This window comes from Aulonocara stuartgranti (assembly GCF_965226115.1).
Source record: "Aulonocara stuartgranti genome assembly, chromosome: 3".
Lineage (NCBI taxonomy): Eukaryota > Metazoa > Chordata > Actinopteri > Cichliformes > Cichlidae > Aulonocara > Aulonocara stuartgranti.
Window position 1 is genome coordinate 65,569,790 of NC_138941.1, and position 10,217 is coordinate 65,580,006.

General features: G+C 36.6%; 2 long non-coding RNA genes across 3 annotated transcripts; one reads left to right on the plus strand and one right to left on the minus strand.

The window, feature by feature from the left end:
- The first annotated feature begins 75 nt into the window (after positions 1-75).
- Positions 76-4,225, plus strand: LOC309696428. Of its 2 annotated transcripts, XR_014273487.1 has the most exons (3): positions 84-820; positions 1,819-2,716; positions 3,685-4,225. It is a non-coding gene; the product is annotated as an uncharacterized lncRNA (long non-coding RNA). The 2 variants fall into 2 exon arrangements; XR_014273486.1 differs by lacking the exon at positions 3,685-4,225 and having other exon boundaries at positions 76-820; positions 1,819-2,245.
- On the minus strand, positions 2,243-5,133 carry LOC309696555. The gene is made up of 2 exons (XR_014273536.1): positions 4,247-5,133; positions 2,243-2,805 (listed from the first exon to the last, which is right to left on the minus strand). It is a non-coding gene; the product is annotated as an uncharacterized lncRNA (long non-coding RNA).
- Between the last annotated feature and the right edge of the window lie 5,084 nt (positions 5,134-10,217).

Here is a 10,217-nt window from a genome sequence, read left to right on the forward strand (position 1 = left end):
ACAAACAACAGTTTAACATACAAGGCACCATCATTAATCTACGGTGGCTGGGAAGTGCAAAGCGCAACAAATTAAAAATCTACAACAAATTAAAAATCCGCAACAAATTTAAAAACCGCAACAAATTAAAAAAACGCAACAAATTAAAAATCTACAACAAATTAAAAAACCGCAACAAATTAAAAATCCACAACAAATTAAAAAACCGCAACAAATTAAAAATCCACAACAAATTAAAAAACCGCAACAAATTAAAAATCCACAACAAATTAAAAATCCACAACAAATTAAAAATCCACAACAAATTAAAAAACCACAACAAATTAAAAATCCGCAACAAATTGAAAAACCACAACAAATTAAAAAACCGCAACAAATTAAAAAACCGCAACAAATTAAAAATCCACAACAAATTAAAAAACCGCAACAAATTAAAAATCCTTGACGGAAAGGGATTGTCTGAAATACCGGAAGTCGAGAGTGATGTCACGAGAGGGGGCGTGGCCAGGATTTTTGGTTGAGGCGCCATGTTTCTGGGCCGAACAAAGCGCTAGCGAAAGTACACGGATAACACCAGCTATGGTTCGTACTTGCTGTGCGGTCGGTTGTAAAGTTAGATCGCACGACCGGCAAGGGAATAAGGTTGAAAATGGTTTATCTTTTCATTCTTTCCCCACCTGGAAGCAACATGAGGCAGCTCATGTATCGGATGTTACCAAAAGAAGGCGTCTAGTCTGGATAGCAGCTGTGAGACCAGCTGATATCCAGTTCTCTTCCATCTCCAAATATCTGTTGGTGTGCTCCAGACATTTTCATTCCGGTAAGTTATAGATATGTTCATATCACTCTTTATCGGTCTTTTAAGTCTGACATCACTAGCCGTGTCTTGGCTCAAACTCCCAAGAGCACCTGCAGGTCCATAAATCACACGATCACTGTGGCATCACTGAGTGTTGAAAAACTATCTAAAGTCTTTCATCTGTAATAAAATGATCAGCGTTCTGCTCTACCATGTGTAACAATTGAGTTTATCATCCAGGCATCCATGAAAACGAAATTAGCAGGAAGTTAGCTCGCTAGATTCCATCTAAATACAATATAGCATGTCCTAACTGAGGGATTTTGGAAACAAAGTCAAACGTACAGCTCTGCTATCACTTCCAACATAAATGAAGACAGAAAACTAAACAGCAGTGACGTTTGTAGGGTACTGAAGTTTGGCTAGCTGGTGTAAAACGATGTGCTACGTGACCGTTAGCGACACAGCTATGTTAGCATAATATAAACACTAACTTTTTCCACTTGATAAAAGTTATCGTGAGGATTCTCGGTGGTCAGGAACAAATGTAATCGCATGGCAGGATGCTGTAAACGGACCAAACTTCAGCCAGGAGAACAACTGAGATAATCCATCCACAAGGATGAATAGGATTAGTCATTCATATACTGCTGCATGGGCTGGGCTGTAGCTACATCGTAAGGTTTTAAAAACTGAGCTTTCAAATGATTAGTGGTGATAGAAGCAGTGGGAGGCCAACAGTGGTCACTTACTGTTTTTAGGAGTTTTTTGAGATTAAATAGAAGACAATACAAAACATTAAACATGTTAACAACACAAAACCCATATTAAACGCAGACTACTTCAGGCCTGGAAGCAGGATTTGTCACGCCATCACTTAAAGACCAGATAGCCTATTAGTTTTCTTTTCAATGCACTCTGAGGTCATAGCAAATTAGAAAAAAAAAAACATCCTAATGAGTGATTTTGCAGAACTACGTGCTATTTATAGACTTGCTAATTATTTGGCATTATTGCAGCAGACCAGCCAATGAAATGGATGAAACATCGTGACTGGGTTCCAGCGCTACACAAGGGACCTGCTTCAAACATACCACCATGCCAATCAGATTACTTCTTCCATGTGAGGGTGAAGAGGTGACCCTTCTGGATAAGATGGTGAAGGTTTGCTGCCGTTTTGATGAACAGTGTGGTAGTAAAACCAGGGGAAAATGAAACTTGCTCCTGTTAAATATTCTTAAGTCTTGTGCTGTATAAATAGCGGTAATTTTTCAGAAGATAAATTGAAGTAATTGATAGTAAATTAAGTAGTGTTAGTAGTGGGTGATATCGTGTAAATGCTGTCATGATTTTGTGTAAACATTTTGTCTTTTATAAACTATAAATGACATGGATTCTACATTGTAACTGATGTGATGTTCTATAATAAAAAAGAGGCAAAAATTAGTTTGTTTCTTTATTGAACTTTTGAACAGTGGTACTCAGTCAGTACATATTCAGTAAATGCAAATTATTTACATGGCAGTGCACTTCAGGCATAAATCTAGACCCTTATATAAAACATTATGGGTCATTCCCACAACCCACAGCTTTACTGTGCTCCAGCAAAGTATCCAATAGCAGTGACAACTCCTCCACAGTAGCAGGTGGGATTTTTCTTTTTTGAGGACGACTCCTTTTACCTGTCAATACGGATGGTCTGTTTATGTTTTGATCCAGAGCCGTTTTTGGGCAGCTGAAGAGGAGAAGTCTATCTTATGGCCAACCTCTGGCTGTATCTTGGTCATATTACCCAGCAAAACCCAGTATGCAGGTTCATCTGTAACAGCCCTTGTGCCACAGATCCGCATTGTTGCTTCTACTTTAAAAAGAAGAACAGCGACATGGCTGCAGGTCTCCACGACTCCGGCCATACAGGTGCAGTGGGCGGCTTCAACCTTCCCTGTGATGCTCACAATGACCCATGGCTGCAATGCTGGTTCATTCAGTCTTTGAGAGTGCAGTACCTGAAACATACAAGTTACTAGTTAATTTAAAGACAAAGACTCTAATGAGCTAAGGCCAACATAAATGTGTTTTATCTACTTTCAAATCCATTTATCATAAATGTAACAAAGTGTTTAGAAAGTTAGCACATACATGTAATTTTCCATTTTTTTATGTATCCATCTATAGAACGCTGCATGTTATATTCCAAATCTGCCTGTTCTCTTTCAGAAACCTGACTTCAGAAAATGAAACTAAAGTATGTAATCACTTTATGGAGAAAGCATAAAGTTTGACTTTAGGTGACAATTATGGACACGTAATATGATAAGGAGATTCTGCAGGTCATTAATCAATGTATTATAGTAAAAAATGTATTTTTGTGACAAAGGACACAAACACGGAAGCAAGATATGTAATTAGGATTATTTCTAATAAATATGAATAAATAATTGCAATTTCTTTAACCACTGAGAATAACTAAATCCTTCAGGACAATGTCACATCAATGCACTGAACTCACTATGGCTACGTTCACACTGCAAATCTTAATGCTCAATTCCGATTTTTTTGTCTGCTTGTTCACACTACAAATAAAATGTGACAGCAAACGCGCTCCTTTGTGAACCCTCAAAGTGGCCCACATATGCAAAAGCAGATGTCACACACAACACGCTCTGTTTAGACCCAGACCAAACAGTATTGTTTGACTGATGGCCCTTAAATATAAAGACTTGTTTCAGACTTTGCTTTAAGTTATTTTGTTATTTACATATGGCCTAATAATTATCCTTATTGCCATTTTAGAGAGGAGCGGTGCTTCAAAGGATATGCAGATTTCTGTCAGAATCTGCAGATTATACAGTATAAATAAAATGTTCATGTTGTCTTCCCAACAGTTTCACTAACATCTACACGGGATGGACACGAAGCGCCGTTGTTCCTGACCACCGAGAATCCTCACGATAACTTTTATCAAGTGGAAAAAGTTAGTGTTTATATTATGCTAACATAGCTGTGTCGCTAACGGTCACGTAGCACATCGTTTTACACCAGCTAGCCAAACTTCAGTACCCTACAAACGTCACTGCTGTTTAGTTTTCTGTCTTCATTTATGTTGGAAGTGATAGCAGAGCTGTACGTTTGACTTTGTTTCCAAAATCCCTCAGTTAGGACATGCTATATTGTATTTAGATGGAATCTAGCGAGCTAACTTCCTGCTAATTTCGTTTTCATGGATGCCTGGATGATAAACTCAATTGTTACACATGGTAGAGCAGAACGCTGATCATTTTATTACAGATGAAAGACTTTAGATAGTTTTTCAACACTCAGTGATGCCACAGTGATCGTGTGATTTATGGACCTGCAGGTGCTCTTGGGAGTTTGAGCCAAGACACGGCTAGTGATGTCAGACTTAAAAGACCGATAAAGAGTGATATGAACATACCTATAACTTACCGGAATGAAAATGTCTGGAGCACACCAACAGATATTTGGAGATGGAAGAGAACTGGATATCAGCTGGTCTCACAGCTGCTATCCAGACTAGACGCCTTCTTTTGGTAACATCCGATACATGAGCTGCCTCATGTTGCTTCCAGGTGGGGAAAGAATGAAAAGATAAACCATTTTCAACCTTATTCCCTTGCCGGTCGTGCGATCTAACTTTACAACCGACCGCACAGCAAGTACGAACCATAGCTGGTGTTATCCGTGTACTTTCGCTCCTCTTTCGCTAGCGCTTTGTTCGGCCCAGAAACATGGCGCCTCAACCAAAAATCCTGGCCACGCCCCCTCTCGTGACATCACTCTCGACTTCCGGTATTTTAGACAATCCCTTTCCGTCAAGGATTTTTAATTTGTTGCGGTTTTTTAATTTGTTGTGGATTTTTAATTTGTTGCGGTTTTTTAATTTGTTGCGGATTTTTTAATTTGTTGCGTTTTTTTAATTTGTTGTGGATTTTTAATTTGTTGTGGATTTTTAATTTGTTGCGGTTTTTTAATTTGTTGTGGATTTTTAATTTGTTGTGGTTTTTTAATTTGTTGTGGATTTTTAATTTGTTGTAGATTTTTAATTTGTTGTGGATTTTTAATTTGTTGTGGTTTTTTAATTTGTTGTGGATTTTTAATTTGTTGCGTTTTTTAATTTGTTGTGGATTTTTAATTTGTTGTGGATTTTTAATTTGTTGTGGTTTTTTAATTTGTTGCGGTTTTTTAATTTGTTGCGTTTTTTTAATTTGTTGTGGATTTTTAATTTGTTGTGGATTTTTAATTTGTTGCGGTTTTTTAATTTGTTGTGGATTTTTAATTTGTTGTGGTTTTTTAATTTGTTGTGGATTTTTAATTTGTTGTAGATTTTTAATTTGTTGTGGATTTTTAATTTGTTGTGGTTTTTTAATTTGTTGCGTTTTTTAATTTGTTGTGGATTTTTAATTTGTTGTGGATTTTTAATTTGTTGCCGTTTTTTAATTTGTTGTGGATTTTTAATTTGTTGCCGTTTTTTAATTTGTTGCGGATTTTTAATTTGTTGCCGTTTTTTAATTTGTTGCGCTTTGCACTTCCCAGCCACCGTATTAATCCGATTATGTTACATCCTCGGTTGAGCATTATAGCAAAACAAACAAACAAACAAAACGAACAAAAAAAACCCCCAAAACAACAACAATAAGCACAAAGTTAAAAGAGTTAGCACAAAAATAAAGAACAGTCATTGAAGGATTCGAACCAAAGGCAAAAACTAACGTGCAAAAAAAGGGCAGTCGTGATTATAAAATAGGGAGTTTTTTTTTTTTTTAACATAGGTTAAACTCTTTAAATAAAACAACAAGTTTATGGGCTTTCTTGTTATTCACAAGTTTCAGCGATTTAGCCCAGAGTCTAAAGTCATTCAGCCATCTGTTTATACATGGTTTAGCTTTAAAGTATCTGCATTTGTGAATAAAAAATTTTCCCATTAACAAAATCGTCCTAATCAACAGGTCAAAATCTGCATTCTCAGCAAGTATTCCAAATTTTATTACTGTCACCGTCAAATGTGGTAACTGAATTCTCCTGGACTGTAGCCAGCTCCACATGTCAGTCCAGAAGGAGTGCACTGATTCACAGTTGAAAAACAAGTGATCCAGACTTTCAATATCATTTTCACAAAATGTGCAGGCGTTCACATCTAAATTAAATTTCCGTCTTAAGAATTCATTGGTTGGATAAACCTCATTAATGATTTTAAAGTGAACCTCTTTTGCTTTAGGGGAAAGAGGAAGTGAAATATACTTTTTTCTTATCGCCTTAACCTCCATGGTCTCAAATTCTTTAAGGATATAATTTCTTTTAACCGGATTAGGGAAAATTTCGTTTATCAAAATATTCCTGATCACTTTGTTTGTAAACCTGCTGTCACCAAATTCAACTCCAGCTATGCAGAGCTGCCTCAGTCCAGGAGAAATTTTAGAGTGCACAATATCTTCTTTTATCATTGATCTCAAAGGGACTGGAATGGCTTTCACTAGGGATTTATATCTCTTAACAGTACATCTTACATCAAATTTCTCACAAAACGTCTCATGCTTTAATAAGACCCCATTATCATCCATAAAATGAGCTACAGCCCAAATCCCTTTAGATCTCCATTCATCCACGTACACAGATTTCCTACACAAACGGATATACCTGTTGTTCCATATAGGGGTATTGTGAGGAGTAAAGTTATGTTTGTAGATTAATTTCCAGTAGAGAAGGACCTGCTGATGGAAAGCTGAGAGTTTAACAGGTAACGAACTGCAATCAAAGTCACAACGTAACAAAAAGTCTATTCCACCCATTTTGCCAAAAATCACACTGGGAATAATGTTCCAAAAGGAATTTTTGTTCCTAATGAAAGATCTTAACCATTTCAATTTTAGTACACCATTCATAACATCAAAGTCAATGGCATAATTCTTAATCATATCATTTTTCTTTATATAATGACATTTGTTCCTCCATATGAACCTAAAATTAAGATTATTTATAGATTTAATTAGTTTTGGAGATATGGGCAGAGAAAAGGCTGGATAGATTAGTCTGGATAGACTGTCCATTTTGGTTAGCAAAATTCTCCCAAACAGAGTTATGTCCCTTTGCAGCCACCTGTTTAAAATAGACTTACACTTTTCTATATTGGTACAGATATTCTTATTTTCAGTTGATGTCTTATCCTTGCAAATTACAATGCCCAGATACTTAACCTCTTTTTTAATCTGTATATTATCTATTGCTTTCAGGGTACACTCATGCAGAGCTAGAATTTCGCATTTATTAATATTCAGCTGTAGGCTGATCGCCTGTAAGGCTAAAGGAATCTGGTCTTCATTTTTTAGAAACAGGGTGGTATCATCTGCGAGCTGACTGATTATTATCTGTTCACCCATCACAGTTAACCCCTCAATGTGACTGTTTTTAATCAAAATAGACAACAGCTCAGCAACCATGATGAACAGAAGTGGTGAGCTGCTACATCCCTGCCTTATCCCTCTACCACGCGGGGTGTAATTTCAAAATGAGCGCTTAGCGCTTTGGAGTTGACGTCACGCCGCAATGCATTGTGGGAGCGCAACGTCATTTTCGGGGTCTACGAATCAAAACATACACACGACGATTACAAGATGCTTAAAAGCAGCTCAAAAGAGAATGGATTGTATAGAGACTGATTTCGTTCAGAGGCGAAGCAGCGGTACTTGCAGAAAATGGCGTGCATTGGAAATGTGGACCCGTATGAAATACGGCCGTGGAGTGGAAACCAGGGATGATTTTAGCCCATTTTTGGGGGTGCTTCAACACCCCCAGAAATGAATCAAAGCACCCCCAAAGATTTCTTACTTTGTTGACAATATTTGCTGTTTGTGTGACACACTACTAAAAATATAAAAGCATACAGTACTTGGCTGAGACGTAACACTTTAACAACAAAAATATAGATAACCTCCCCCCTCCCAAAGTGGTTTGTTCCAGCTCGTCTCTCCTACTCTGACTCTAGCGTCCTTTCTGCCAGAGCGATGGTGGCTGAGAGGCAGCGGAGCTGCGGTGTGAGTGCCTGGCTTAAAACAGGACATGTTGGCTGCATTTAACCTTCAGTTACTCTTTATATAGTTAGGTAAGAGTCCGACCATGTTTCTTTTTAGCTGAAAAACATTATAGGTAACCTGCAGTGTTGAAAACGTGTTTTCCGACGATGTTTGCTACCCTGCAATCCGTCCTGCTCTGTAGTAAAATCAGCGACATTTGACCGTCCTGTTGCTAACATTGAAATTTATACAGACTATTTAAAATCTAAAACGTATAATTGTCTGTATCCTACTGTTGTTACCACTGTCCTGTTTGAAATGGATACTAACTAGCTAACTGACTGAATGCCCATTAACCTTATAACTCCTGTTGTGTGTGTGTGTGTGTGTGTGTGTGTGTGTACAGAGAGACAGCCAGGTTCATAATGGATATAAGGAAGTTTTTTCAAAAAAAGGAGCCACATTCAGGTAAAAGTGTAAAATCAAATGATTCGTTAATCAAGAATAATGTTGGATCAGTGTTTCAATGTTTATATCTTTTATTAGGTGTACATGTGGTTTGGTTATTTCCCTTTTGGTTGAAAGTACACTGAGACAGGACTTTTTTGTTAGTGATCTTAATAGTATTTTTTTATATTAATGTCATTTTTTCATCTAATTGAATACAATCTATTTGTGTATGATTGCCAGTCCAAAGAGGGAGAGAGGAAAGAGGGAACGTGAGGAGAAAGTACAAGGTCAGGATGAACTGTCATTTAATTTCGTTGTCTGTTTAATGTATGGTTTATAACTTATATCACTGTTTTTTACTGGAAAGCACTTTGGTTACCCATGTTGTTTTAAAGTGCTCTATAAATAAAACTGGATTAGATTTGAATGAGGAAGATAACAGAGAGAAAAAAGAATGGAATATGGTGGTGAAGTTAGATGGAAAAACTGTTTATTCAAAAATAACTAAATGAATGTATTGCAAGATACTTTTCTGATAGATTTCATGGATGCTTTGTGTGCTTTTAAAAATGCAGATTGATACATGACTTTATGACTAAGGTACCTGTAAAAGTGTGATCTCAGAATAGCCTGTAATAATTTTTTTAGATATTTTTATATATAGAGATTGAAAATGTGACGTCACTCAGGGGTAAAACCGCAAAGAATTCTGGGAACTCGTGGCAAGAGGTACTAGCGCACGCAGGCTTTCAATTGAAATCAGTTATACAGCGATAAAAAGAAACACAAAAAATGGCAAGAAGCTGTTGTATTATTAACTGCAATAGCCGGTCGCATGACAGCCACGGAAAGCCGACGGGTAAAGAGATCGGCTGTTATCGGATTACGTCGTTGAAGAGAAATTGTTCGAGCCATGTTTCCGAAGTAACAAAGAGGCGACTAGATTGCAGCCATTCAAAGACAAAATATAACATCCCAGAACACTCCAGCTCACAGGTTAGTCTGCTCTAAGCATTTCCACAAAGGTCAGTCTGCTGTTGTAGTTAATGCGTCATTTTTCTTAACATAATTGGTGATGTAGGTTACAACCAAGTCTGGCGCTGAACAGAAATTATTGCGCTATGCTCCTTTGTTTATTGTGCATAAATAGTAAATTGTCCTGACACAATGTTGCGTTTCGCTTCTGTTATTACCATGGTACATTGACAAAAACATATACTTTTTTATTCACAGGATAAAATAGTTGTTTTGTATCACTAATTGCCCAGTACGATTACAACATACAATATTATTGTCACTGCTACATTTCTGTGATGCGTACCAGAAATTATTTCCACTACTAATTAACCCTTTAAGACCTACCATAGAACCAAGTCCGCCAGAGCTTATATTATATTTTTACATGCTGTAGTGCCATTTTTGGGAGCATTTCAAGTTGCTATACATCAATACAACAATTATAGCCCAGATTTTAATAATATGTATTCATTAAGTGCATAGTAATTACATAAATTGCAAAAAAGTGCAATAAACTACAAAAAAATTGAAAATCGTTTTTGCTTTTTTAACATATATTTCTAGTTAGAGAAATTTAAGAGGCTTATCCCTCAAAACTGTAAATACAAAAAAGTTGCACAAAATAGTTTCCTACCACAGGAAATTTATTTTGAGTGTCTTCATAGTTTTATTTTTGAAATACACCAATTTTTATATACTGCAGGAAAAACAAAAATATATATTATACTGCAAATTTGCAAAAAAGCAGCATATGCATCAAAATAAACTATTTCCAGCAGTGTAATATGAGTCCTAAGCATCCCAGAAACGACACAGAAAGTCATAAAGTCAAAGATAACTTTTAAAAAAGACCAGTATAGGCCCTGAGGCCCTGATGGTAAAAAAGACTACATTTCCGCAAAAATGACGGCACTTCCGGTTTC